This window comes from Bubalus kerabau, chromosome 1 (genome assembly GCF_029407905.1).
Source record: "Bubalus kerabau isolate K-KA32 ecotype Philippines breed swamp buffalo chromosome 1, PCC_UOA_SB_1v2, whole genome shotgun sequence".
In the NCBI taxonomy this organism is placed as follows: Eukaryota; Metazoa; Chordata; class Mammalia; order Artiodactyla; family Bovidae; genus Bubalus; species Bubalus kerabau.
The window spans coordinates 68,186,731-68,213,624 of NC_073624.1; the positions used below are offsets into that span (position 1 = coordinate 68,186,731).

Here is a 26,894-nt window from a genome sequence, read left to right on the forward strand (position 1 = left end):
CCTCCTGATGGCATGCTCCTGGCTAATGGCACACAATCTGTGTGAAAGTGTGTGGCAGTGGCAAAGGAAAAGAGGGAGCTGGTGGGGAGTGGAGTCTTCATGTGTGAAAAGAAGCATGTTGCCAGGTAAAGGAAGATGAACCTCATCCCTAGACCATGTGTTTCCTTAGCACAAAAGGAAAATCAGGTTAACATCAGTCCTTGACACTAAACCTTCTAGTGTCACAATTTATTGTGATTATTTGAGTATTTTTCTCTTTGTTATTTAGATACTGCAAAATCTTTAGTGTACTCAGATTTCCAGCTCAGCTTTGTAAGAATTTATATCAATGTCACTCAATATGGGGACCAAGGATTTGTGTGGATCCTTGAAGTGTTTGTTACTAAATTGGGATGAGGTAAGGAGTTGAGGCCAGAATGTCAATCAACTAGGTTGCTAAGCACACCATTTAAGTCACCTGATTTTTTTTTTTTTTTAATGTAACAGGACTTTCTTGACCATTCATGGAATGCTGGTAATAAACAGTTCAAAGATAGGCAACTTTGAGTAGCAGTTATATAGATCTTTCTTTCAAACTTTGCATTAATGTGAAATATGTGGAAACATAAGTACATAAGTATTTGATGTAAAAAGTAAGTATTTATTGATAAAAAAAAATTGGATAGCAGTTTGAGGTTGGGGATTAGGGACAGAGAACTTGGGTCTTTATTTAGACACTGTCACTTAACCGTTGTGTGATATGAAGTGAATTATTTAATCACCGTGAGTTTCAATTTTTCTCATTTGCAAATGACCTGGAATTGTTCTGGATTAAATATTTAATGAAATGTAAGAAATAGAAAGGAACTGAGTACACTGATGCAACACATTCTCATATCCAGACCTTTGTTGTTCACCTATGAAAATGGATACTAGTTGCGTTAGTTTTAAAATTTAAGTTGGACAGTTGCTAAAAAGCTTTAGTTTTAAAATTTAAGTTACATACCCCTACAACTCTCATCTTTTGAATATTTCTCAGCTCTACACACACAACTTTAGTGTTTGAAAAATTTTTCTTCTCTGGCCATAAGTGTGTTTTCATTGCTTATACTAGTGTTCTGGAATTCAACCTGTCAGTTGAAAAATATCCTTCTGCCCAAAACCTCATTTATTTTCATGTCACCCTTATGAGGAACCATGACAACATCCATTTTCTCTTTTGTATAAAGTCACAATTCCTAGCAGCTTGACTCTGTGGGACAGTGAAAGTTGTCAACATTTTCTGTACAGATCCTTGTGGCAAAACCTTACTCCTTCTTACTCATTAAAAAAACATTATGAATAGGTATTGCAGATATTTTAATGATAGTACAGACTCTTCCATGAGAAGAGCAAAAGCAAATGCAAAATATGAAAAAAAAATAAGAAAAGATATTTTTCTGGAAATGGAAATGCCATTAAAGGAGAATTTTGGCGGGGGAGGGGGAATCTTGCAATATTATCCAAAAAGTAGCATGTTAATTTTCTCCTTATTAAACAAAGCTTATCATTCAATAAGCTAATCAACATGTCATTCCAATTTGCAGGGTGCAGGGAGAGTTTTCCATTGTTTGTGTGTGTGGCCATTATTGTCCGTCTACTTCTTTCATCCTTCTCAGTCACCATCCTCTGGGTTTACTTCTTTGGTGTCTGCCTTTAAACATCTCATCTGTGATATCGCCACAATATTGTGGTACCTATTCACTTCCCAACTCTCTCTCACTCTCCTCCACGACATACAGCATCCTATAAGTCAATGAAGACCTCGATCCCAGATCACTTCTCTTACACCATATCCCTTTCCTTTGCTCTTATCTTTCCATCTAGAACCTTTTGTTTAAAGTGCCCTATTACTCGTTTTCAGTTCAAATTTGGCATTTATAACCTGTTAACAATTCTGTTCACCGCTGTATTTGGATAGGTTAGGTGCTCGAATAAATATTTGTTGAATTGAATTATTGAAGTACAATCTTCCAGGAGCTGGGTCAGTTGCTTCTAATATAAAGAATAGTTGTTTCTTAACACTTTAGTTAGTTGTGATTGCTATCTCTTTGGGGCTCCCAAAGCACTTTCTTTGAACCCGTCTTATGACATTTATCACTTAGTATCATGTGAAAACTTAGGCTTTGTTGTCAGACAGACAGAAGTTCAAACCCTGGTTCCTACCTAGGTGTATAATCTTGAGCAAATTGTTTCATTTCTCAAGAACCCAGAGTTTTTCTGTCAAGTGAGGATGATCATGGCTATTACATTACATTTTTGTGAAGATTATGTGGTGTAATATATGTGCAAAATACTTTGCTTTTAGTAAGTGTTTAATAATAATAAGACGAACCAAACTTTATATATTACTTACTGTCCAGACACCGTTTTAAACTCTTTACATTTATTAACCCTTGTGTTCCTTTTACATTGGTTAACATTGGAATAGAGCAGGCACAGTCTCCCTGTTTTGCAGATGAGACAAGTAAGGTACAGAAGGGTTAACTCCCTTTTCAAGGACACAGAGTTGGGATTACACCAGGGTGGTGTACATGCAAGTGGTAAAGAACTTGCCTGCCAATGCAGAAGACATAAGAGACGTGTTTGATCCCTGCATCAGGAAGATCTCCTGGAGGAGAGCATGGCAGCCAACTCCAGTATCCTTGCTTGGAGAATCCCACAGACAGAGGAGCCTGGCAGGCTCTATATAGTCCATAGGGTTGCAAAGAGTTGGACATGACTGAACGACTTATCACAAGCACATCTGGTTTTTGCATTGACCACTTCATTGTGTAGCCCTTCTGTACTTCTGTATTGCTCTCCCCTTATTGTTAAGAAGAGCAGAATGTGAATGAAGGAGTCATAAAACCTGAATATTAGTCTTAGATTGTCAGCAGCTGTTTACTCACTTACTCTCTTTGACCTGAATTCAGTATTCTTAGGGAGAAGGCAATGGCACCCCACTCCAGTACTCTTGCCTGGAAAATCCCATGGACAGAGGAGCCTGGTAGGCTGTAGTTCATGGGGTCGCTAAGAGTCAGACACGACTGAGCGACTTCACTTTCACTTTTCACTTTCATGCATTGGAGAAGGAAATGGCAACCCACTCCAGTGTTCTTGCCTGGAGAATCCCAGGGACGGTGGAGCCTGGTGGGCTGCCATCTATGGGATCGCACAGAGTCAGACACGACTGAAGTGACTTAGCAGCAGCAGCAGCAGTATTCTTACCTACAAGACACAAGAATGGGATAGCAGACAGCCTCTTTTTACCTTCCCAGACTCCTTTTATTTTGAGAATTGTCCCTCCCCCAATCTATTCCAGAAAGACTGTCAGTCACATGGCCACCAGCTTTGCCACTGCAGGGTCTCCAGAGTTTTTCATATCCTCAGGCAGAGTGATTGCTCCAGGGCTGAATACAAAGACTAAGCAGGGTTAGAAAATTGTGTGTGTGTGTGTGTGTGTGTGTGTCTGTGTGTGGGTATTTAAACTGCATGGAATCAGGGGAAATAGAGCCCTTTTTAATTTCCAAAATATATAAGCTGAAAAAATCGTAACAGCGTAAAGCTGCCAGAGACTGTCTCTTCCACCAGGTGGAGAGAATCTGCTTAAGAATGAATGCAACTCAAAGAAAGAAGAGCTATGAAATTAGGGTTTGGAGAGAGAGAGAGAGAATAAATGGCAAGAATGATTATTACGATAATTATTTTGGTGTCTCAGTTCAGTTCAGTTGCTTAGTCATGTCCAACTCTTTGGGACCCCATGTACACCATGCTTCCCTGTCCATCACCAACTCCCGGAGCTTACTCAAACTCATGTCCATCAAGCCGGTGATGCCATTATCCAACCATCTCATCTTCTGTCATCCCCTTCTCCTCTCGCCTTCAGTCTTTCCCAGCATCAGGGTTTTTTCCAATGAGTCTGGATTTTGGTGTCTGGATTCAGCTATATCTGAAGTCAGTCCACCTCTGTACTTTTCAGTTTTGTGATTCAATAAAATACTTTTCCCCTTTATATGGTTTGAGTTGGTTTTCTGTCAGTTATTAGAAAAAAAATTCCTATTCAAGATTTAAAGGGATAATGTCCCTTCTAGCCATAACTTTCTGCAACCATAACCATTCATTATATGCTTGCAGTCCTAAAGGAATATATTTTTGAACAAAGCAGGTATTAAATAAATATTTTTGAAATAAATGGAATTGTTCAACCTGCAATCCAGGATAAAAATAGGTATACCTGGGATCAGAAGCATATATTTCAAATTACTTTTATAGTTTTTTGCCAATTGACTACTTTGATAATGATCTAAGGGCTTCCAAGATGGCTCAGTGGGTAATAAATCCACCTGTAATGCAGGGGACACAGGAGACATGTCCCTGGATTGAAAAGATGCCCTGGAGGAGGGCATGGCAACCCATTCCAGATACTTTCCTGGAGAATCCCATGGACAGAGGAGCCCGGCGGGTTATAGTCCATAGGGTCACAAAGAGTTGAACAAAACTGACTCGACTGAACACACATACATAATGATCTAAAATAATTAAAACCAGTTTTCCATTGGCTTAGAGACTGTTCCTGAACGAGTTGACTTTTGGATTTTGTTTGGAAAGTTGGCTCTTAACTAGTGGATGGATGCAAAGGAAAGGGTGGTTTGCTAAGCACAAAGATGAATCCTTCCTGAAATTAACAAGCAAAACAAAGGCTAGAACTGTTGAAGGAGAAATAGGATATAAAAGGAACTACCAAACATTGTCTCTATACAATAATATAAGGACAGAAAATTCAAAGGGGATCTTGGAAGGAAAGAACAGAATGACTGTCATTTGGGATTATATCCATTCTACAGTAGATCCAATTATCCTTACACAATCATACCCACAACACAATCTCATATTCACAAAGATGAAGAGATAGATACTCAGATGGAATGTGTGAGCAACACATAAAGACGTTAAACAGTTGCTTTCAGTTGATAAGTATGTATGCATGTATACCTACTGCTTATGTCCAAACGTTTTCATATACTTATAACTATAGAGAAATCCCCTCTGCGGTCATCTACACTTGAATCCTTCAAAAAGAACACATGCTCTCTTAAATCAGTTCCATGTGCCAGGAAGTATGCTGAACACTTTGTACATCATCTCATGGTCTTCTCAACAGAGATATAAGACAAAAAATATCATCACCTCCCCCCCTTTTTATAGATGAAGAAATTGAGATCCAGGTAGTTTAAATAACTTGTACAAAGTCTCACACCTAGTAAGTAGTGCAAGTCTTTCCTGCTTTAAATGCTCTCCTTTCATCACCATGCTCTGCTACCCCTCCCAGATTTAATTAATTTTAATGATAAAAAATACAGAGATATCGCCTGCCCTGCAAAAGAGGGAGTGAAGAATTGAGTTGAGACAGTGTAGTATTGTGGAGAAGAGAGAGAGGGAGTAGGTATATGGTACATGGGAAAAGAATCAAGTTATAAACATTTAGAGAGCTAATATTGGGGAAAAAAATAAGACTAAGCCATACAGTTCTTTCCCAAGTGATAAATCTTTTCCATTTACTGCGACTCGGTTCATTTCATGTAAATTCTATGTTTAACATGAACTCATAGTTTCATCGCTCAAACCTGCTTGGCTGCTAGCATCCTCCTTAGGGCTCTGCCAACTAGAAAGTGCACGATACTGCCAGCAACAGCAAGGCAGTGCATGCTGCAGCCTGCCAGACTAACTGCTGAAACCTCGCAGCAGATTTAGTGTTTCCTGTAGAGGCTTTCTGAGACAGAAAAGTTCCCAGCTTGTTTGTATATGACTAGCTTATGTTTCCATGATGCCCTGAACCATGGCTTTTTAGGGGTCATTTCGTTTCATAAACATTGCTCTGACTCTATAGGGAATCGGCTGCATTCACACAGCCAGTGCTTATGGAAACAATGACATTTGATTTTTAAGTGGAAAATAGATTGTTTATTATTAGCTTACAAAAAGGACTTTTCAGAGTCATGCAAAAGATTAGGGCAGTGTTTGGTGTAATGGTCATACATTTATGGAAGTGATGGAGACAAGGTAACATTCGCTGATGAGATAAAGCTTTAAAAGCTTTAGAAATGTGGGAGGTCTTTATAGAAATGGGTAAGGAATGCTGTTGAACAGAACACACATATTAGCTGTTCAAATCTCTCAAGCAGAAATAGTGATGCAGTTTCTTAGAGCTAGGAAGTGGTTCTCGATGGCCTTACTCCAAAGAGTTCTATATGCCTTGAGAAATAGCTTCAGTACAGTTACACACGGGGTTCCTTTTAGTGACATCAGTTGAAGAGCTGATTCAACATTATTGAACCTTGGGTTTGGGGCTCAATCATTTCCTTAAAAGTTCAGAAGATGCGCCATTTCTTCATACCAAGCTTAAGTCATTACTCAAGTTTATATAATGAATGGGGTTCTGTGAAAAATGCTTCACGTCTTTATCTAACATGTGTCTTGATAGGATGAGATATTATACATATATGTTTATAGTAACGTTTGATGAAAACTTTCTATATATTAGACATAGGATATATTTTACTCTATACTTGACATGCAGAACCTTTTTTAAAATTTTAATGTTTATTTTATATGGAAGTGTAGTTGATTCACAATGTAGTATTAATTTCAGGGATACAGCAAAGTGATTCAGTTATACATACAAATATACCCATTCTTTTTTCAGATGCTTTTCCCATATAGGTTATTACAGATTATTAAGTACTAGAGTTCCCTGTATATTTTACATATTATCTCCATATAAAATAATCTACAAGGACTATATAGTGAGTTTATTTTATATTTAGAAGTGTGTGTATGTTACCCAAACTCCTCATTTATCCCTTCCCCCAAATTTTCCCCTTGGTAATGGTAACCATAAGTTTGCTTTCCAAGTCTCTGAGTGTGTTAACATTCAGTACCTTTTATTTCTTTGTTTTGCTAATCACTGTCTCCCTTTACTAGAATGTAAGCATCCCTGGGGAAGGGAATTTTGTCTGTTTCATCCACTGCTGTGTCTGAGGCACCTAAAGTCATGCCTGCCTCAGCGAGGCTTTCAGCAAGTGTATTTCATACAAACGAACAGGGACTATGCTGATTGTTTTATAGGCATATCTTTTTGAATCACCCCATTCAAGCATTAAACCATTAAAGCATGTTATGCTTCCATTTCCATTTTACTGATGAGGAAAATGAGACTTTGAGAATTTAAATACATTTTTCAAGGCCATAGAGCAGATAATTACACAGCCTGGTTCAAGTATAAACTCTATCTCCAAACTTCATGTTCTTCCTATCTGGTTCATGCTTTTCTCCTGAGCATTTCCATTTAAAGTCTGAGTCCACTTGAATAAAATGTCAGGCCCTTTTCTGGGTAAAGGAAGTTGCTGTGAGGACGGGTGGGGTTAGGTGCCTCAGATTCCAGCCGTCTGTCACAAGACAAAGTCATGCTTTCAGACTTTCATAGAGCTCCTGGGATGCCTCACTTTCTTGGCCACATGTCCACCTGTCTGAAGTCTGTGAGAGGGGTGAACTTTCTGGAGTTTCCCCTTCACACCCTTGATGGGCAGGGAAGCACCTGCAAGGAAGAAAGAACCAGACTATTGTGAAGCATTGTGAAACCTTCCATAGCTCCATCCCTCCAATTTTTCAAATGCCTGGGTGTGTCTTGTCTTCTAGAAATGCACAGGTTTAGGCAGAGTGTGTTTGTGGTTTGGGTTTAAAGAGGACAAAGAAAAGAGTAGAGGGGCTGAAGGAACAAACAAGGTAAGTAAAGACTAGGAGTGCCTCCAGGAGTAGAGAAGAATAAAACTTTAAAAACAAACAGTAAAATGGACTTATTCATGATGATTAGTCTCTGTCTAGAATAGGAGAAAAGCTCACTACAATGCTGACAGCAGAAAGTATGGTTGGATCTTCTAGAACTTAGGGTCCTGGCTCTGTCCCTGCTAATTGTCACTGCCGTCTTGACCTCCCTCCGCCCCCCACATTGCTGTGTCCTCTCGATCATTCTCCTTAACCCCTTAGCCTTTGGTTCATAGTTTTGCATCTCTTGTAGGCAAGCCTGAGAGATGGTTCAGACATACTTAAGGCAAATTTTTATGGGGTAAGATAAAAAAAAATGTATGTAGCTGCTAACCACTTTTCCTGTACAGAAGAAAGTTTGCCTAAGATTCTGCATTGAAAAATACTGAAGAAACTTCATCAACAGTGTATTGATGCTTAGTACCCTGGTCTTCTCTATGAAGACTTCTCTTTGAATACTTAGCTTGAATATTATCTGTGACCTTGAAGTCTATTCAATCTAAACCTTATAGTTAAAACTTTTCTGTTGAGAACAGTGATCTGAAAATGAGGTGTGTGTTTGGGGGTGGGTGTGGATGAAAGAAATGAACACGAGGTTATGTTTTTCCTTCAAATTCTCTTCTCAGAGACTCATCATGCTTTGGGTGGTAGTATATGGTACACCACTGTCACAAGGACTGCCCATTATAATTACCCAAGGAAAATAAAAAATGTATATACTTGGTCCCAGCCCAAACCAATTAAATCAGAATCTCTAGGAGGGAAGCTGGAGGACTGAAATTTTTGTAAAAGCTCCCCAGATGATTCTAATACGCAGCTAGGACTGAGAGTTCCCAGCATAGGGCATGGACTGTAGGTGGAGTCTGCTAGGTCTGTGTTGTAATTCCAAATATGCCACTTTTTGTGCTGTGTGACATTGGGAAAGTTTTGGAAGCTTCCTAAACTCATGCACTTATCTTGTAAAATGGAGACAGCATGCCTTCATCAGAGGATTGTTTTAAAGATAAAGTGAGAGAATGTATGTGTTGTAGCTAGTACAGTGCCTCGCATATAATTGGTGCCTAATAAATTAGGGTTATTATCACTATTATCATCATTATTAGGCTTAGAAAAGACCATTATGTCTATATGTAAACATTGCTTAGTCATAGGGAAGAGCAGACACCCATTGGAGACCAGTGCAGCCATCTGCTCTTTGTCAGATGGAATATTATTGTACTATGATTATTTCTCCTCCTTGACCCAATCTAATTTTCTACCCCATTGCTACAATGATTAAAACTATTCTGATAGATTTCTGCTAAAGGGTAAATGGTTCTTGATGTTAAGATACTTCCTCCAACATTTAGGTTTAGTTTATTCGTTTTAATGCTGGTTCTACTATTCTTTCAGTTGTATCCTTCCAATATGCTGAAAATTTAAAGCATTTGTCTTATTTTATTTTAGATGGCCCTTCATCTCCCACTGCAGGATCAAAAATCAAATTTTCACAGTACTCCCTTCAAAAAAGATAAGAAACCCTACCATGGTTTTGGTCTTTGAATAATTGCCTCTTAAATCCATTGCCACAGATTCTACCCCCCTTTATGAAAATGAGACATTGCATTAGCCATAGAGTTGCAGACTGGATTAAAGATCCTTAAAGCTGGTAAAAATACAAGAACACAGAGTTTAGCATGGATGAGACTCAATTTATAACTGTCTTACACACAATAAATGTTCATGTCACTGTTCAACTGAAAGGCAATACTCTGCTGTTCAACAGAAGCAAAATGATTTTCCTAACAATGATCTGTGTACTTAAACATCTTCAGATGTTTAAGGAGAAGGGTTACAGCCCATTTTCCATATTCCAGTAAGTCCAATACACTACGTCTATGACAGATGATAACAGCATTCTCACAGGCTGTTTTTTGGACTCATTCATGAAGTGTGGCCAATAAACCCAATGGCTTAGCTATGTAGGATCCACCTCTGAACTAGCTCTCTAGTGTTTTTCTTTTTTCAGTTCTGGCTTGGTTCTCATCTTCATTACTCTTGCCCCCGTATCTTTAGCCTCTGCACCCGACAGTGCATCCCCTACAAGAATCCAGATAACCCTCTTGGTCCTTTGACTTCCCCATCACAAACCTGTGACAACACCCTGCATCTCTAATAAAGCCCAAATCATGTGGGGGAAAATGGAAAGAGCTCAGTTTGCTTGAATTTGGAGGCTGGCAGATCTAGGGTTCAACTTGGCTTTGTGGCATTTTAGTTTTTAGCTGTGTGATTGTGGCTGTGTATTTTTCTTCTCTAAACCTGTTTTGTCATCTATAAAATGAGGATTAAAAATAACTACCTTAGGGTTTGAAAGTGAAAGTGTTAGTCACTCAGTTGTGTCCAACTCTTTGTGACCCCATCAGCCTCCCCTGCCCATGGAATTCTTCCAGCAAGAATACTGGAGTGGGTTGCCATTCCCTTCTCCAGGGGATCTTCCTGACCCAGGGATCGAACCCAGGTCTCTTGCATTGCAGGCAGATTCTTTTACCATATGAACCACCAGGGAAGCCCCTACCTTAGGGTTTAATAAGCATTAAATGAAATAACTTCCACACATTACCTAGTACAATATCTGACTTCCAGTGAAAGCTCAACTAATGTTAGTAACCTCCTGTGATCCTCTGAGGGCTTCCCAGGTGGCCCAGTGGTAAAGAATCTGCCTGCCAGTGCAAGAGACATAGGAGATGCAGGTTCAGTTCCTGTCAGGAAGATCCCCCGGAGGAGGAAATAGCAACCCTTTCTGGTATTCTTGTCTGGAAAATCCCATGGACAGAGGAGGATGATGGGTTACATCAGTGAGGTCACAAAGAGTCAGACACAACTGAGCCCGGAGCACAGACTCTGATGCTCTGATTCTAGACCTGGCCTATTTTCCAGTTACAGTGCTGTCCCTCTGTCTTCTGCATGCCCTGGTTTCTTTTTCCTTCTCTACCATCAGGGTACGTATATATCTCCATTCCCTTGCTTCTGTGACTTTATTCATCTATATACTCATGTGGTTCTCTTTGCCATAAATACCTTTTGCTTAGTCTAACCAGCTCTTTTGTTTTTCCCCAAGATTGCTCATCAATCAAATTATCCTCCAACCTCCTTACACACAGTCTCTGTCCTACCTTCTCAGTGATCTTTCCATCCTGCCTTGGGGTCCATCCCATGTCAGTGTTTGCATCTACCTCCTCCAACTGCTTATGAGCCCCTTGAGGGTAGGGGTCCTTCTTATTTTTGCCTGCAACTGCCCATCTCTACCACACACTTCTGAGAGCCTAATAGGATTTCTTGAAAAGAAAATGCTGAAAATATTATGAATGTATTATTTAACAAAGTCATTGTATTGCTAAAACTGTATTTTTAATATAGAAATCATTTTTATATAACATAAAACATTGTACATATATATATATATATAAAATATATATATATATATATGATTGTTCTATCACAGGGGTTTCCCTGGTGGCTCAGAGGTTAAAGCGTCTGCCTCCAATGCGGGAGACCTGGGTTTGATCCCTGGGTCAGGAAGATCCCCTGGAGAAGGAAATGGTAATCCACTCCAGTATTCTTGCCTGGAGAATCCCATGGATGGAGAAGCCTGGTAGGCTATAGTCCACAGACCCGCAAAGAGTCAGACACGACTTCACTATTCACTATTATTATTGATCACATAACTAGAAAAATTAATCAAGTCTACCATGTGTAAGTAACTTCCCAGAGTAATACTGTCAATAAAACTTATCATGTCTTGGGAGTTTTTATAAAAGCTCTAAACAGACCCTGGGGACTAACGTATATCTAGCAAGCCCACGGCAATAATACTCAGAAACACTAAGATTAAGGCAGCAGAAGAAAAGACAAAAGGCAGATGGATGAGATGCAGACTAAAGTGACCAGGACTCAGGACTCAGTGTCTGATTTTCAGCTGAAACATCAGGCATGTTTACTCTGCAGGACAGAAGCCTGTAGGACAATATTCTCTTCCTTAGCACTGTTTCTATTGGCCAGGAGAGAACTAGAATAAAGAAGAGCTTCACACAAGTCAATCTGTCTCTACAGTTTATATTAATCAATTCTTTTTCTTAGTCGTAGAAGTAGCAATAAGTGTTGGTCACTCAGTTGTGTCCTACTCTTTGCGACCCCATTAACTGTAGCCCTCCAGGCTCCTCTCTCTATGAGATTCTCCAGGAAAGAATACTGGAGTGCATTGCCATTTCCTTCTCCAGAGGATCTTCCCGACCTAGGGATTGAACCTGGGTCTCCTGAATTGCTGGCAGATTCTTTGCTGTTTGAGCTACAGGGAAATCCTTTTTCTTCTTATTTTTCCATATTTCATGTGGAATGCTATGCTATGCTATGCTAAGTCACTTCAGTCGTGTCCGACTCTGTGTGACCCCATAGACGGTAGCCTACCAGGCTCCCCTGTCCCTGGGATTCTCCAGGCAAGAACACTGGAGTGGGTTGCCATTTCCTTCTCCAACGCATGGGAGGAGGTGAGGTGAGCCTTAAGTGGAGAAAGACAAAGTGTGAACAGGAAACAGAATGCAGAAGCCGGGCCTGGGGCTGGAGAGGGTGAGCCAGGGTGGTGCAGGTCGTGAATGCAGGCTGAAATAAAGTCTGACAAGGGTGTGCCGTTTGCAATAACTTTCGGCTGGCCTTCCAACATTTGCTCGAATAATTGAGACTTGGCTGCAATTACGGTTTATATTTGGTGGCTCCACTTCCTCAAAAGGAGAATTTATGTGTCTCGTGGAATAAACCAATGTACGTGTTAACTGAGGCTCGTCCAGTGTTTCAATGAGATGGTCGTTATGAAGTAAGTCAGGGAGAGACAGCATCTATCATGAAATGTTTTGTGTGGTGAAATACTCTATGGCAAGACCAAAATGCTAGATTCAAGAAGATTTTGCAAAGAAAATAAATAACTGCTCTTTTCATGTAGAATTTGCCCTTTATCCGATATTGGCAGCCTTGAGTGTTTGGCTCACAGAAAGCACCTTTGCCATTTGTTTTATTGCTTCTCTGCAAGTTATTTGCCTCCAATTTTAGCAGCTGAATTATTTTCCTAATCCTTCTCAATTAACATGTCTTCTGCATCATCAAGGAACCAAAATGAAAGAGGAAGTTACATGGGAACGACATTCCATCTTTCCTGGAGAACAATTTTCCTGTCAAAAATTCGAGAGGAAGAATGTGAGAATATTTTTTTTTCTTCATTTGTTGCCAGTGTCTACTTAAAATTCAGATGAACTGCATTTTCTCTGACTAGTTTTGCTTCCATATGAACTCTAAAATATTCCATTTTCTTCTCACCACCCCTTCCCTCTCCTCAAAAACAAGCACTTTTATAAACAGGGAAAGAGCTCTGCTTCTCAAGAGTAAACAACGCCTGCTGAGCAGAGCCAGGGGCCCCTGGAAAGCCCACCCCTTCAGAAGGAAATCAGATCCGTGGGCAAAATAAGGGAAGAAAAAAGGGGCAGCTGTTAAAACATTTAGTCTGTTTTTCTCCTCCACCCCTGCCGGTCCCCTTGTTTCCCAGCCCCCACCTCCACGTGATCCTTTCCGTCCTAGGCTTCTGTGCTGGAAAAGCGGTACCTCGGCACAGAGCGTGTGTAAGAAGGAGGTTCCCCGGCCTCCGCACCCTCACAGTCATCTTTTCGCCTCTCCGCCCTCGCCCTCCGCGCCACATTCCTGGAGGATAGTCGAAAAATTGATTGGATGATTTTTTGGCAGCTCTTTACAGAGCCTGCAGCCACAGCTTGGTTTAATTAGGGAATCAGCGTTTCTTTTATGTAGGTCACATCAGGTTTTGATTCCAGATCTCATATAGCTCTAACCTTTCTAAAAAGTCAGAAATGCATGTGCCATGGGAAGAAGATTTTTTTTTAAGTTTTTATAATTCTCACCAGAGTCACTGATGCTAATATAGCTGTGGTCTCTCTCTTTTTGTCTAATTTATCAGAATCAGGGCGGCATTCTATGAAGCCTTTTCTTCCATGAGGCTCCTGGTGTCTGAAGCATACATACTCTTATTATAAAATTATTAGCAGTGATCTGGGGATGGGGGAAGGTTTGATGGTCTTTTGCTTGTTTCTTTGTGCATCTGTGCCCTAAAGGTTTAATGGGTTCTCTTTCTATGAAATCTGATACTAAAAAATCTCTTTGGAGGTGAGTATAAAAATATTTATCCAGTAATCTTTGAGATGAAATTAGAAGTAAATATAAGGTAGTAAGAGAAACTGGGTATTATAATGACAGTTCATAAGCTGAAACCCCATAATAAATATTCTCATATCATACACAGCCCTTAGGAAACCTGTCTAAAAGATTTATAAAGAACAAAGAATATCCCTTGGCAGGTATCATGCAAGAACCACTGATGATTTCGGAAGTCTGAATGATGAACATGGATCCTGACACTGCCTTTGGAAAATTCTAACCTAATAGTATCATTTGCCTTTCAGAAATCTGTGACAATTAGTCCATGATTATGATTTACATTGTTCTTTGGGTACCACATTTTGTTTACTTTTGCTTGTAGCAAGTTTGAAATTTTATCAGCCAAATAAAACATAAATACAAAACATCCAAATATTAAACAGAAAGCCACTTTAACCTCCACCTCCAAAAAAAAATCACATTTTCAGGGTATGCATCAATACAAGCAATGCATACTTAGCTGACTCATATGACTGCATGTACTCTGCCACCCACAGGTAATTAATTAGGCTACTCAGTGAGTGTCATGCAAATAGGTGAACAGTACTTGCCCTCAGGAGTGTGAAGCAGTGTCCTGTGTACATTTCCTGGATGACCAGGTGAAGAGCAGTGCCAAACATTGAAATGAAACACTGTGAGCTTCCAAATTGTGTACCTCTCCTAATGTTAAGAGGGGCTATTATTCCTCAAAAGCTGCCGGTCCAATCTATTTCATATTGTTAAAAGCAGCTGGAAGGGCATATCTGTCAATGAAGGAGGTGTCTCATCTGTTAGAGAAACTCACAGACTCTTGGGCTCCTTATTTTCAGAGTGAGAAGGGAACTACAGCTGTCCATTCTGATACATTTGATTAAACTGCTCAATGAAGGGTCAGAGAGGTTGAGGAAACTTCGGTTGAGTTTCCTAGCCAATATTTTCGGTGCGTATATTGACTTTCCAAACTTTGCATTGAGCAGGATGTATCACAATAATAGGATCTGCCATAAGATCTCTGGAAGTTTCATTGTTGAAACCACACCATTGAAACCACCTGTCTCTGGATATTTTGCTCTTGTTCTCCTCACCTGTGACTCTTACCCCAAGAAGAATAAAATGAAATAATTATGGTTTCAAATTGCCCGAGGCAGAAACTATACCTTCATCTTTCAGAGGCAGAGTGAGCACTGGTACCAAATACACAGAAAAGATGGAGTTTGTATACCGCCAAATCAAATTTCAGTCACCCAAGTTCTGTTGACTGTAATCTTAAATTCTTTAAGAAAAGATGTCTTAACTCTAGCTTTTGAATCACTTCTGCTTTCACTAAATTAATTCTGTAGCATATAGAGTTTCATATTTTTGTTATGGCTGGAGTTAAACCACAGACCTCTCAAATTTGCAATTGGTGATAGCTCAGTGCATCTAAATTAAAAAAAAAAGAAAAAATCCATGGTGCTGTAATGCCCTCTCCTGTCTGCTCTGCCTGGGGTAGAGAAACTCACCTGGGTTTATGGGAGTTGACTTGACAAGTGAAAACTGTGTCTATCTTTTCTCCCTCACCATTCTATACAACTGAAGGGCTGTAAAAGCCAGATCTCCTAGTAGTGAAACTGATCATGCAAATTTTATTCCATTTCCTCACTTGGTCTGCTATAATCTACAGGGAATAAATTCATAACACTGAAGGTTGCTGCCATTTTTATTAAATTACTCAGTTATGTCCAGTTATCTTTGTGACCAGGAAGATGGGTTAGTAATATCCAGATTACTCTGATATATAAGTAATTTTAACATACTATTGATATTTACCATCATAGCATCATATCTTTTTCAACCACTAGAATCTTGATGGAAATGACTGACTGGAGTTGCCTGACCTCTGAATCTATCTTCAGTAGGACTTTATTTATTCTTAATCTTATAAGGCCCATGCAATAATTTGTAAAACATATTCAGTGTAGATCATGTCATAACTCCTAATAACTTCTCAAAAGGGAATTGGTGAGACCATTAAGCAGGACTGACAAAGGGAAAAAAGTATCCCTGCTTTGCTCTGTATTGTCTTTTTTTCACCATCAGTGTGGTTAGCCTTTCCTTCTCTGCTTTTCTGTCTTCCCTATAATTCATCCCCCCATGAGGTATATCTGCAGCAGTTATTTCCCTGGGCAAGATTTTAATAAATATTGTAGAAGATTCTTAGGACCTATCATTGCATTTGTTCAAAGTTCAGATTTTCCATGGACTCTTTTATAAGTATATTCTAAAAGCAGGTTTTCATGTTTCTAATGTATTCTGAAAACTAGCTCATGTTCTTATTATATAAATGGAGTATGGTGCATCTTCTCTTGTGAACTGCAGATATGTGTGTGTGTGTGTGTGTGTGTGTGTGCATATACATGGGTATATGTGTGAATGTGGTATGCCTGTGTGTAAATGTGAATTGTGTGTCCATGACAGAAAGAGTTTATAGGCTTTGTGTTGGGAAGACAAAAGCTTTTCCCGTGAGGCATAACCTAAAAAAAATTCTTCCCCTTGACCTAAGAATGAAAGTGAAAGTGTTAGTCACTTAGTCGTGTCCGACTCTTTGTGACCCCCTTGACTGCAGCCCACCAGGCTCCTCTGTCCATGGAATTCTCCAGGCAAGAATACTGGAATGGCTGGCCATTCCTTTCCCCAGGAGATCTTCCTGACCCAGGGATAGAACCCCTGTCTCCTGCATTGCAGGCAGATTCTTTACCATCTGAGCCATCAGGCCTAAGAATGATGAATGTTGAAACTTCCTAACTACCAGTATTAATTTCCCCTTACATTTTACTTGCCTTTGATTATGTTGATGACAATAATTATAAGATTGAACCACTTTTGAAAATGAGCCACTAGGTTCTTTTATAGATTAAGTTGAGGTTGGAGTCTCCAAATCGTAACCTCAGTTACCAGGGAGGTTGCCTTAAAGCTCTGTTCTGGTACAGAAAAAGCATGCTATGTGTAGGTCAGAGCACAGGAGGTCAGGCATATGTTTTAGTTTCCTTGGGCTTCCCTGGTGGCTCAGATGGTAAAGAATCTGCCTACAATGCAGGAGACCTGGGTTTGATTCCTGGGTCGGGAAGATCCCCTGGAGAAGGGAATGGGTACCCACTCCAGTATTCTTTCCTGGAGAATCCCATGGACAGAGGAGCCAGGTGGGCTGTAGTCCATAGGGTCACAAAGAGTTGGACATGACACTTTCACTACTTTCTCATCTGTCTTTGGGCCTCTATAATATTAGTGAATCTTCGTGTCACCTGGCAGATAGCAGAGAATCAACGGAAAAGTTTGCAGATGGGAAGAGATGACTATTGATACCATCTTTTCTTAGTTTCACTCTTTATGAAAGTCACTGAAATGATTATAACCTAGACATCAAGTAGTAAATACTCTTCTTTGGCTCAATCCTTATCCATAAAAGGCCTTTGGTGCATAGGGCTTTAGGAGGAAGCTTTAATACTGAGATGTCTGTGTTCTGATATCTCTGATGAGTCAGCTGTCTCTCTAGCTGCTACAAGATCCTTGGAAAAGACATTAATTCTTGTCAAATTTTCCTTCTGGGTCTTCCAACTAGTGCTCAGTCAGAAACAATGACCTATTTTTTTTTTTTTTAATTTTAGCATCTAGTGGTAGAATAGCTTAAGACGCCACAGTATCTGAATGTTAGCCCCAAAAGTTACAACTTTTCATGACTCATGATGAAGCTGAACCCAAATTTGAAATTCTAAGTGGGAGAGTTTGATAAATATTTAAATCTTGATCTGACTTCATGAGAAAGTTGTCTTTAGAAGAAAGAAAACTTTAGCTTGCCCTAGTTTTATAGTGTTCTTAATGGTGAAAGTTAGACAAGTCCAGTTTCTCCCACACCATATGTACCACTTAGCAGTGGCTCTCAGGCAATCGAATTTGAAATACTTTAGTGCAAAGTAAGAAAAGTGAATGGAGAGTGCACCAGTGAATATACCACTCTATCATATTTAAGATCTTTGTCACTGGAGATCCATTAGGAAAGTTCTGCATACAGAAAGGGATGAAATAGCTCAAGAGGAAAACTAGAAAAGAAAGAGTTCAAGTGCAAATTATGTACCCTATACTCAAAGTCAAAATAAGCTGTTTCCACAGGAAAAACAATAGAATATTTACTTTTAAGGTATTTGTCCTTCTTCAGAATACATTTGCACTTCTGATTAACTGCTTTTCAAAAATTGCATGCGGTTAAGATATTATCCCCTCCTCCCGGACATTTGGAATTTTAATTTCTGAAATGAAGAATCCAAAAATATTGTAATTATGTACCAGAACAGTGAAAACTGAATGTTTTATAGTAATTACCGGGTCATGGGAAGTATGCTAAGAGCTTTCCAAGTGTTCATGTATCCAATCCTCACAGCTCTCTAAGGAGGTAGGTGCTGCTGTTTTATTAGATAAGAGACACTGAACCAAAAAGATGGGGAACTTGGATTTGAATATGTGTGTCCAGTGGAAGAGATGGAAGTCCTAATTCACAGGCTTTGCTGCTCTGGAAATCATTTGTTGATATGATGCATCAGATTCAAATAAAGTGACTGTTTCTAACTTTCATGATGTCATCATTGAGTGTACTAAAAAAACAGATCATTATTTGTTCTGAATTCTTTGTTGAACCAACCAGTAACTTCCAGTTATTGCATTGTAAATTCTTGGTCATTCAGTTAGTCAACTACACTTGTTGGCAATCCACTTTTTCCTTTCTTGAGTTTTACATTTCTCCCATAGTCTTGTTGAAGCGAACGGAAGCTTAGTGATATTAGTCATTGTATGGCATTTTTCACGAGCACAATAAATTTAGTTTGCCCACTTTGGGGGCAATTCAGGGAGGTGGAAATGTAATGATATTCCACAAGTGTGGCTTGATTTAGTGAATTCCTTCCAAAGAGCATAGTATGGAAAGGCAGGGAGAAAAAGTAGCTTTGCAGTGCAGGAAGCTGACAGACACCACCTCGGACAGGTGATCAAGGTCAACAGCCACAGTGATAAGTCATGTTGGTGGTATGAAACCCTTGATGTGATGTGAGGAAAATAGCATGTTACCTTTGTGGTTCCCTTCTAAAAAACACATCACCCTAGTCTAATCATGAGAAATACATCAGAAAAATCCCAACTAAAAGACATTTTACAGATACCTGACTAGTCAGTAATCCTCAAAACTGTCAAGGTCATCAAAAATAAGGATCATCTGAAAAACTGTCATAGCCAAGAGCCTACAGAGCCACAGACAAGACAAAACATAATGTTTTATCATAGATGGGATCCTGGGATGCTAAAAGGACATTCAGATCAGATCAGATCAGATCAGTCACTCAGTCGTGTCCGACTCTTTGCGACCCCATGAATCGCAGCACGCCAGGCCTCCCTGTCCATCCCAACTCCCGGAGTTCACTCAGATTCACGTCCATCGAGTCAGTGATGCCATCCAGCCATCTCATCCTCTGTCGTCCTCTTCTCCTCCTGCCCCCAATCCCTCCCAGCATCAGAGTCTTTTCCAATGAGTCAACTCTTCACATGAGGTGGCCAAAGTACTGGAGTTTCAGCTTTAGCATCATTCCTTCCAAAGAAATCCCAGGGCTGATCTCCTTCAGAATGGACTTTAGGTACAAACTAAGGACATCTGAATAAAGTATAGACTTTAGTTAATAACATATCAATATCGGTTCATTAATTGTGACAAATGGATCACACTAATGTAAGACGTTAATAGCAGGAGAAACTGGGTTTGGAATACATAGGACATCTCTCTGCAACCTTTGCATTTTTTCTGTAAAAACCTAAAACTGTTATAAATAAAAAGTTTATTTAAAAAGTGCTGGGAAAAAAATCCTAGCACTCATTTAAGCATCTGTCGATTTGTATCCTATATAGTTATGTATTTCTTTAATTTCTTTCTCTAATGTGATAACTTCATTAGACAGTCTGAGAGGGAAATTTGCTTATTTGTTTAATCTTTTAACAAGCATATATTTAATAGTAATAATAATAATAGCTAACTTTGTTAAGTATTATTTGACAGACAATGTGCTAAAAACTTGACTTCATCATCTTATACAGTTCTTACATCTATGTTTTGAGCTAGTTATTGTTACTACCCTTACTTTACAGGTGAGGAAACTGAAGCTTGAAGAAGTAAATAGCTTGTCAAATGTTATTAGACTAATTTTTTTCAAATATTTATTTATTTGACTGCTTTGGCTCTTAGTTGCAGCACATGGGATCTTTCGTTGCAGCATCCAAACTAGTTGCAGCTCGCAGTCTTAGTTGCTTCAAAACGTGTGTGATCGTAGTTCCCTGGCCAGGGATCAAATGTGTACCCTATATTGCCAGATGAACTCTTAACCACCAGAGAAGTCTGTGTTTGGCTAAGTTGTAGAACCAGGATGTGACACTAGCAGGCTGCCCATGGTCTGTTTGCTATTAGACAGTTTATCAGGAAAGGTTGCATTCATCTGCATATAACAGAAGTTCAACTACAAATGCTGGAGTTTATTTTTCTCAAGTAGGAAAGATCAGGCTTGTGTGGCTGATCCAAGATATAACCAAGGGCTCCAACTACTGGGTTTCTCCTCCTTCATCTTGAGTGTATGGCTCTCCCTCTTATAATCCAGCCTCATGGATTATTCTAGGATAAAGGAAGGAAGTCCTAAAAAAGAAAGGGTGTCACAAATATCAGAACAGCAAAACTTCTCTCAAATTGCTAGCAATCTTCTGTGAATGTTATTGGCAGCGTGCTGTCATCTAGCTACAAGAGGGACTGGAAAGGTAGTTCATTTTCTTCTTCTTCTTTTTTTTAATTTAAAATGAGAAGTTTAAGGCAGAAATTGCTGTTTGGAACAAAACAGAATTTGATTTGTAAGGTAAAACAGGAGGTTGTCTAGCACAGAGCTGGTGAATGAATTAACGATGGATATTGGGGAGCAGCTGGGATGTCTGCCACAGTCATTGAGCTCTGCTGAGCCCCAAATCCACTCCAAACACTGTTCCTACTCTTACTTGACTTATAGATGGTTAGAGGAGACGATCTTATAGGCCATGTGGAATTATAGAGATACTCACAGGGAGAAAGGAGTGGCACTGAAACTTAGCCTGAAGTGAAGAGGGCTTCCTGGGGGAAGGGGCATTTGAACATAGAATAAAAGGGTGAATAAAAGGGATGAAAGGAAGGGAAAGTTTATGTCAGGCGTTGAGGTGAAAACACATGGTGCATGTTAGGGACCAAAAACAACTTGACATTGAGGAAACTCTGTTAAGTTTCCCCTGATGCGCCTCTCCAAACTGTACTGGTCTCTGTCTTCCTGTCTCCCACCTCCTCATCTCTTAAGTCTCTGTAAATAAATGCCTTCTCAGGGAGTCTTCCTCATGGCCCCACCTGTTAATCTCTAACTTAGTTTTGGTTCTCTTCATCTTAATATTTACTCTGTACCAAGTACACCATAAATAATCAACACATATTTGTAGAATGGCAGAAATTATAGTCATTTAATTTACATTTAGAGGTATGAATCTCAAATTATTTTCTTCTGCAGGCATGCCCATCAGATACGTATTAATAATCTTGGATTCTCTGTAAACAGTAATCTTACGGTTTTCTTCTTTCACTCCTGAGATGTCTTTTACAGTTTGATTGATCAAGAACTAAAGGCACGAAGTAGGGATCATGTCTAATAGGTCTCCAGAATCTTCAAAGGATTTGATATATTTACTTATGGCGGTGGTAGTAGTAGTGGTGAAAGTCGCTCAGGCATGTCTGACTCTTTGCAACCCCACGGACTATACAGGCCATGGAATTCTCCAGGCCAGGATACTGGAGTGGGTGGCCATTCCCTTCTCCAGGGGATCTGCCCAACCCAGGGATCGAACCCAGGTCTCCCGCATTGCAGGTGGATTCTTCACCAGTGGAGATACCAGGGAAGCCCTTACTTATGGTAGATGAACAATATTTATTGTTACTGAATGTGCATGTAATATAAAACCAGAGATTCATGAAAATGTATTAAATGTAACTATTTCTATAGTGAAAGCAACTGGAAAGTCCACTTCTACCATCATTTAAAACGATTCTGGTTCTATTTATCAGTACATCAGTTGATATATTTGCAAGTTAAAAAAAATTTAGCTACTGTTGATTGCTATAACACAGTAGACTAGAAATCATGACTTTATTTTATGATTCAGATTTCTACATGATTGCAGAGAGATGTTTTTGTATATAGTTTCTCTGCCTGCTGAGGACCCATCAACTGCAAAGAAGTATAGTAATAAGAAAAATGAATTTGTTTTTCAGAAATTCTGAAACAATTGAATGCAACCTGTAGAAATTTGTTCTCATTGGATACTCCTCATTTACACTGGCATAGCAAGTTTCCCAGTAGTCTTATTCTTTATTTATGATGCATTTTCTTCTTTTGCCTCATGTGGTGTCACAGCAAGTAATCTTGTTTTAAAATGCATTATGACAAGAAACCATGAGACCAATCTTCCAGAGTGGAGTTCAAGACACCCTTGAGAGCTTCAGGACCTCATGTAAAGTTATCAAAGTGTTATCTGGGGGAGAAAGGTTAAGGAGAGATTGGGAACATTGTCCAGGAGGGAATGTTGGTGGTGTGTAGAGGAGAACAAAACTATAGATCATGGGCCAAAAGGAAACATTCAGAGACCCAGAGAAAGAGCTATATGTAAGTAAGCTTTGTCATCAGATTCAGAAAATAATGACTGTCCTTGACAGCTGGGCAGCTTTATTCACTGAGGTTTTAGTATCATCACAAAAGTATAGAATTAACCTCACAAATCAGAGTAGTTAGACAGTGTTGTGGGGAGGGTTGCAGGTGGAGATTCTGTCAATAGGAACCCCATAGAGAACATATCTGGGTCAAACAAATCATGACCTGATGCTCTTTCTCAGAGATTTTCCCTGATTCTGTCCAAGGTCATTTCCTAACATCTCCCTAGGCCAGACAGGCCATGGTAAGTTTCTTCAGGTCTGTTTCATGCATGTATGTGCTCATTCAGTAGTGTCCTACTCTTTGTGACCCCATGGACTGCAGCCCGCCAGGTTCCTCTGTCCATGTGATTTCCCAGGCGAGAATACTGGAGTGGGTTGCTGTTTCCTATTCCAGAGGATCTTCCCAACCCAGGGATTGAATCCATGTCTCTTGTGTCTCCTGCATTGACATGTGGATTCTTTATTCAGGTCTGTTACATAGAACTGATAAAAGTCCTATGACTTGCAATATCTTCTGCTTCAAGCATCACCCTTTCCTGTCATGGGTTCCCACTGCCTCCATTTTTTCTCCTTCAGTGATGTGCAGTTGTAGGTTTGAGGAGAAATTCTGGGCTACCATCTTCACATAAAGAGGCAGCACTGGTAGCTTTAAATGGAAAAACTATCTCAGGGATCCAAAGTTTCTTTATCCAGCACAGATTTTGTACATCTTTTCTGCATGACAAGTCAGAATTAGCTGGCTTATCCCCAATTTATAGTGTGTAATGCATTATATAGGATTGCCACTTAAATGGGAATATTGTTAAGTAGTATCTTCCAAAAATAGGAAACTCTTAATCATGGTTGGAAATAGATCCTTTAGATTTCTATGAGGTTTTTACCAAGAGAAATTGACATAATGGTTGAAGCACGCTTGCTCTTATGGGTGTTAGCTGCTAGCAGCATCTAGTCTCACCCAGGGTATGGGAACAAGTTGAAGATTAAATTCATTGATGATGGTATTTCAGGAACATTCAAGGTACCTGGGGACTTTAAGGACTTTACAACATAGGTATACAGGTGTTACTTCTGGAGAAGCAGTATTTGGAGAAAAAGATATTTATACTGGAGTCTGAAATGATAGCTCAAATGGTAAAGAATCTGCCTGCAGTGCAGGGTTCGATTCCTAGGTTGGGAAGATACCTTGGAGAAGGGAATGGTAACCCACCCCAGCATTCTTGCCTAGAGAATTTCACGGACAGATCATGGGGTTGCAGAGTCGGACACAACTGAGTGACTAACACACACAGGAACAACCAGAGTAAAGGGAAGGTGGGGAATTTGAGGTAGTGGAGAGGAACATTCCAGGCAGAGGCAAGAGAGTGTTTGCAGGTTGAGAGTCTGTGGCATGTTTGGCAGAACTGACTGACCATTGAGGGAGATGCACAAAGATGAGGTATGGGACGTGAGCAAGGTGAGGCTGTGAACAACCCATGAAATGATTCAGTTATGCCAAGTGTGCAAGTTCATTTTGAAGGCAGTGGGGACCCCCGAAGGCTGTTAACCAAGGTACTTATGTAATCAGAGAAGGTTTATAAAGATTCTTCTCCTTCTTACAGAGAGTAGGACAGAAAGCACCAAAGGACAGGGGGAGTGGTTGGAAAGATCTTGGAGAAAAAGAAGGGCGACCTGAACTTGATCAGTGTCTTGGTTACACTTTGTTGCATAACAATTCTCCCTCCCTCCACTGAAATAACTTAGTGGATAAAACACCAACCATTCTATTATAGTTTTGGTGAGTAAGGATTTGCATGGGGGATGGATTGTCTCTGCTGTTTAATGACTGGATTCTCAGTGAGGGATGGATGAATGTCTGCACAGGCCCCTCTCTCTGGAATCTTGTTTTATCTGCTAGGGAAACAATGTCCAGAATGGCTCCTTACTTGCCTTCCTCATAGTTACATGCATAAGGAAGAAAGAATATCTCCTTTAATCTGGGTTCCCATAAATATTTTATACACCTTTTTATTATAAACTCATCATATTGATTGTATTTTATGAATAGAATGATATATGTACAGCATTTCCCCTTTTATCATTTTCAGTCTGAAACCAAGAAGCCATTCAATATATATTTTACCTCAGTTGAATTTAAAATTACAAAATAAAAGAATATTTATGTAAATATTTCGGACTCCAACAATTAAATTGGCATCAGTTTTTAATTAGGATACTAGTGTAGCAAACAGCAGAGGTTAAAAAATCTCAGTCTTTTCACATGTAAAAATTAACGTTCTTTTGTTAACTAATGATAAAAGATTGTTAAACATCAATGTGCAGCTCAAATGTTATGCTTAATCATCAAAGCAGCTAAATTGGCCCCTGTTAGTACGTGCTGTTTCTTCTTTTAATCGCCTTGATCCTGCCTTTTATGTATCTTAATAAACTATATGGTAAATATACCCTAACCCTTCTATCTTTTGAAAAGAGTTGGGCTAGAAAACGTAAATACATGAATAGATGCAAATAAATGTTTATATCATCAGCCAAAGAGATATTTATGCCTTTTAACATCAAAAAGTTGATTATTTTAGTTGGTTAATTAATGGAATACTATTTATATTTGCCTCCCACATATTTGCCTCTATTTAATGGTCTGGAAAAGAGAGATAGTAATAAAGCAATGAAAATTTTAATGATATTAAACGTGGTGGCTTGGCAAGCAACTATAGGAATAGAGGAACTATATGAATGAGCCTTAAGAATTCAGAAAATCTGAGCAGAAGGGAAAAGTAGTCTCAAGCAAGAATTAAATGCAGAATAAGACATCTGGAGAGAGGCATTAAATGAAAACATTCAGGAGGCAGGTAAAATTATGAAGGCTGTGAGAAAACAGCACTGAGGTTATGGAACATTAGCTATTTGATTATATAGAGGCAACATACTGAAAAATTCACTTTTGGGTCTCTAATTTTGAATCCCTCTACAGAAAAGTGATAGATTATGTATCTCTTGAAAGAACTTTAGAGTTCCAGAAGCTTCGATGGAAGTGCTGTATAATTACCAGAATGAGGCAACTGCCTAGTATTTTATTACAGGATCCCCACCTGCTCCTCCCATTTCTTTCGCACTGAAAAAGGAAGCATACCAAACTCTCTATCGGGGGAACCGCTAACATGAGGAATAAGAAAAGCACTCATATAGAGTCCTCCAGAACTCAACATCCTTTATTAATTGTGAGGTTCTCATCCCACATTTATTTAAAAATGGTTTTATGCAAAGAGCGGCCTCCTTTGTGGCTCAGCTGGTAAAGATTCTGCTTGCAATGTGGGAGACATGGGTTTGATCCCTGGGTTGGGAAGATTCCCCTGGAGAAGGGAAAGGCTACCCACTCCAGTATTCCTGCCTGGAGAATTCCATGTACTGTACAGTCCATGGGGTCACAAAAAAATCAGACATGACTGAGCGACTTTCACTTCCACTTCACTTTACAAACGTAACATTGAAGTATTGGTGTCCAGTGTCTGTGTCATACATTTGACTGTAGAAGGAGGACTGACTGTCCCGTATTCACTTTATAAAAGTTGTTATTGAAGGCAATTCAAAAGGTAAAAACGTTCAGTTGTGAGATGATGAATACCTGGGATGTAATATACAACAAAATCAGTATAATTAACACTGCTGTATGTTATATATATGAAAGCTGTTCAGAGTAAATCCTGAGTCCTTGTCCCAAGAAAAAGTTTGTTTTCTATTTCTTTGATTTTATATATATATGAGATGATGGATGTTCACTAAATTTATTATAATAATCATTTCAAGCCTGTGATGGTTAGTTATCCCTGTCTGAACATCTCGACTGAGGGAAAACAATCTGTTCTGAGGCTTAAAAAAAAAAAAAATAATCATTTCAACATGTATGTAATTCAAATCATTATATTGTGCAGTTATACAGTGCTTTATGTCAATTATATCTCAATAAAACTGGAAGAAAAAATACATATAAAAATCTTCCAAGGAGAAGACATGTGTTATTATTGAGGAAAGTTTAAAACATATAAAAACATAGAAAATTAGTTTGGAGGATTCC

The 26,894-nt window shown here is 39.3% G+C and overlaps 1 long non-coding RNA gene and 1 other non-coding gene across 2 annotated transcripts in view; both read left to right on the top strand.

Annotated features, from left to right (window-relative positions):
- LOC129650489 (uncharacterized) overlaps positions 1-26,894 on the top strand; it is a 128,952-nt gene that overhangs the window by 97,836 nt on the left and 4,222 nt on the right. The gene's annotated exons all lie outside the window — the stretch shown is intronic.
- LOC129642586 (small nucleolar RNA R38) lies at positions 26,622-26,694 on the top strand. The gene has a single exon (XR_008709839.1). It is a non-coding gene; the product is annotated as a small nucleolar RNA R38 (small nucleolar RNA).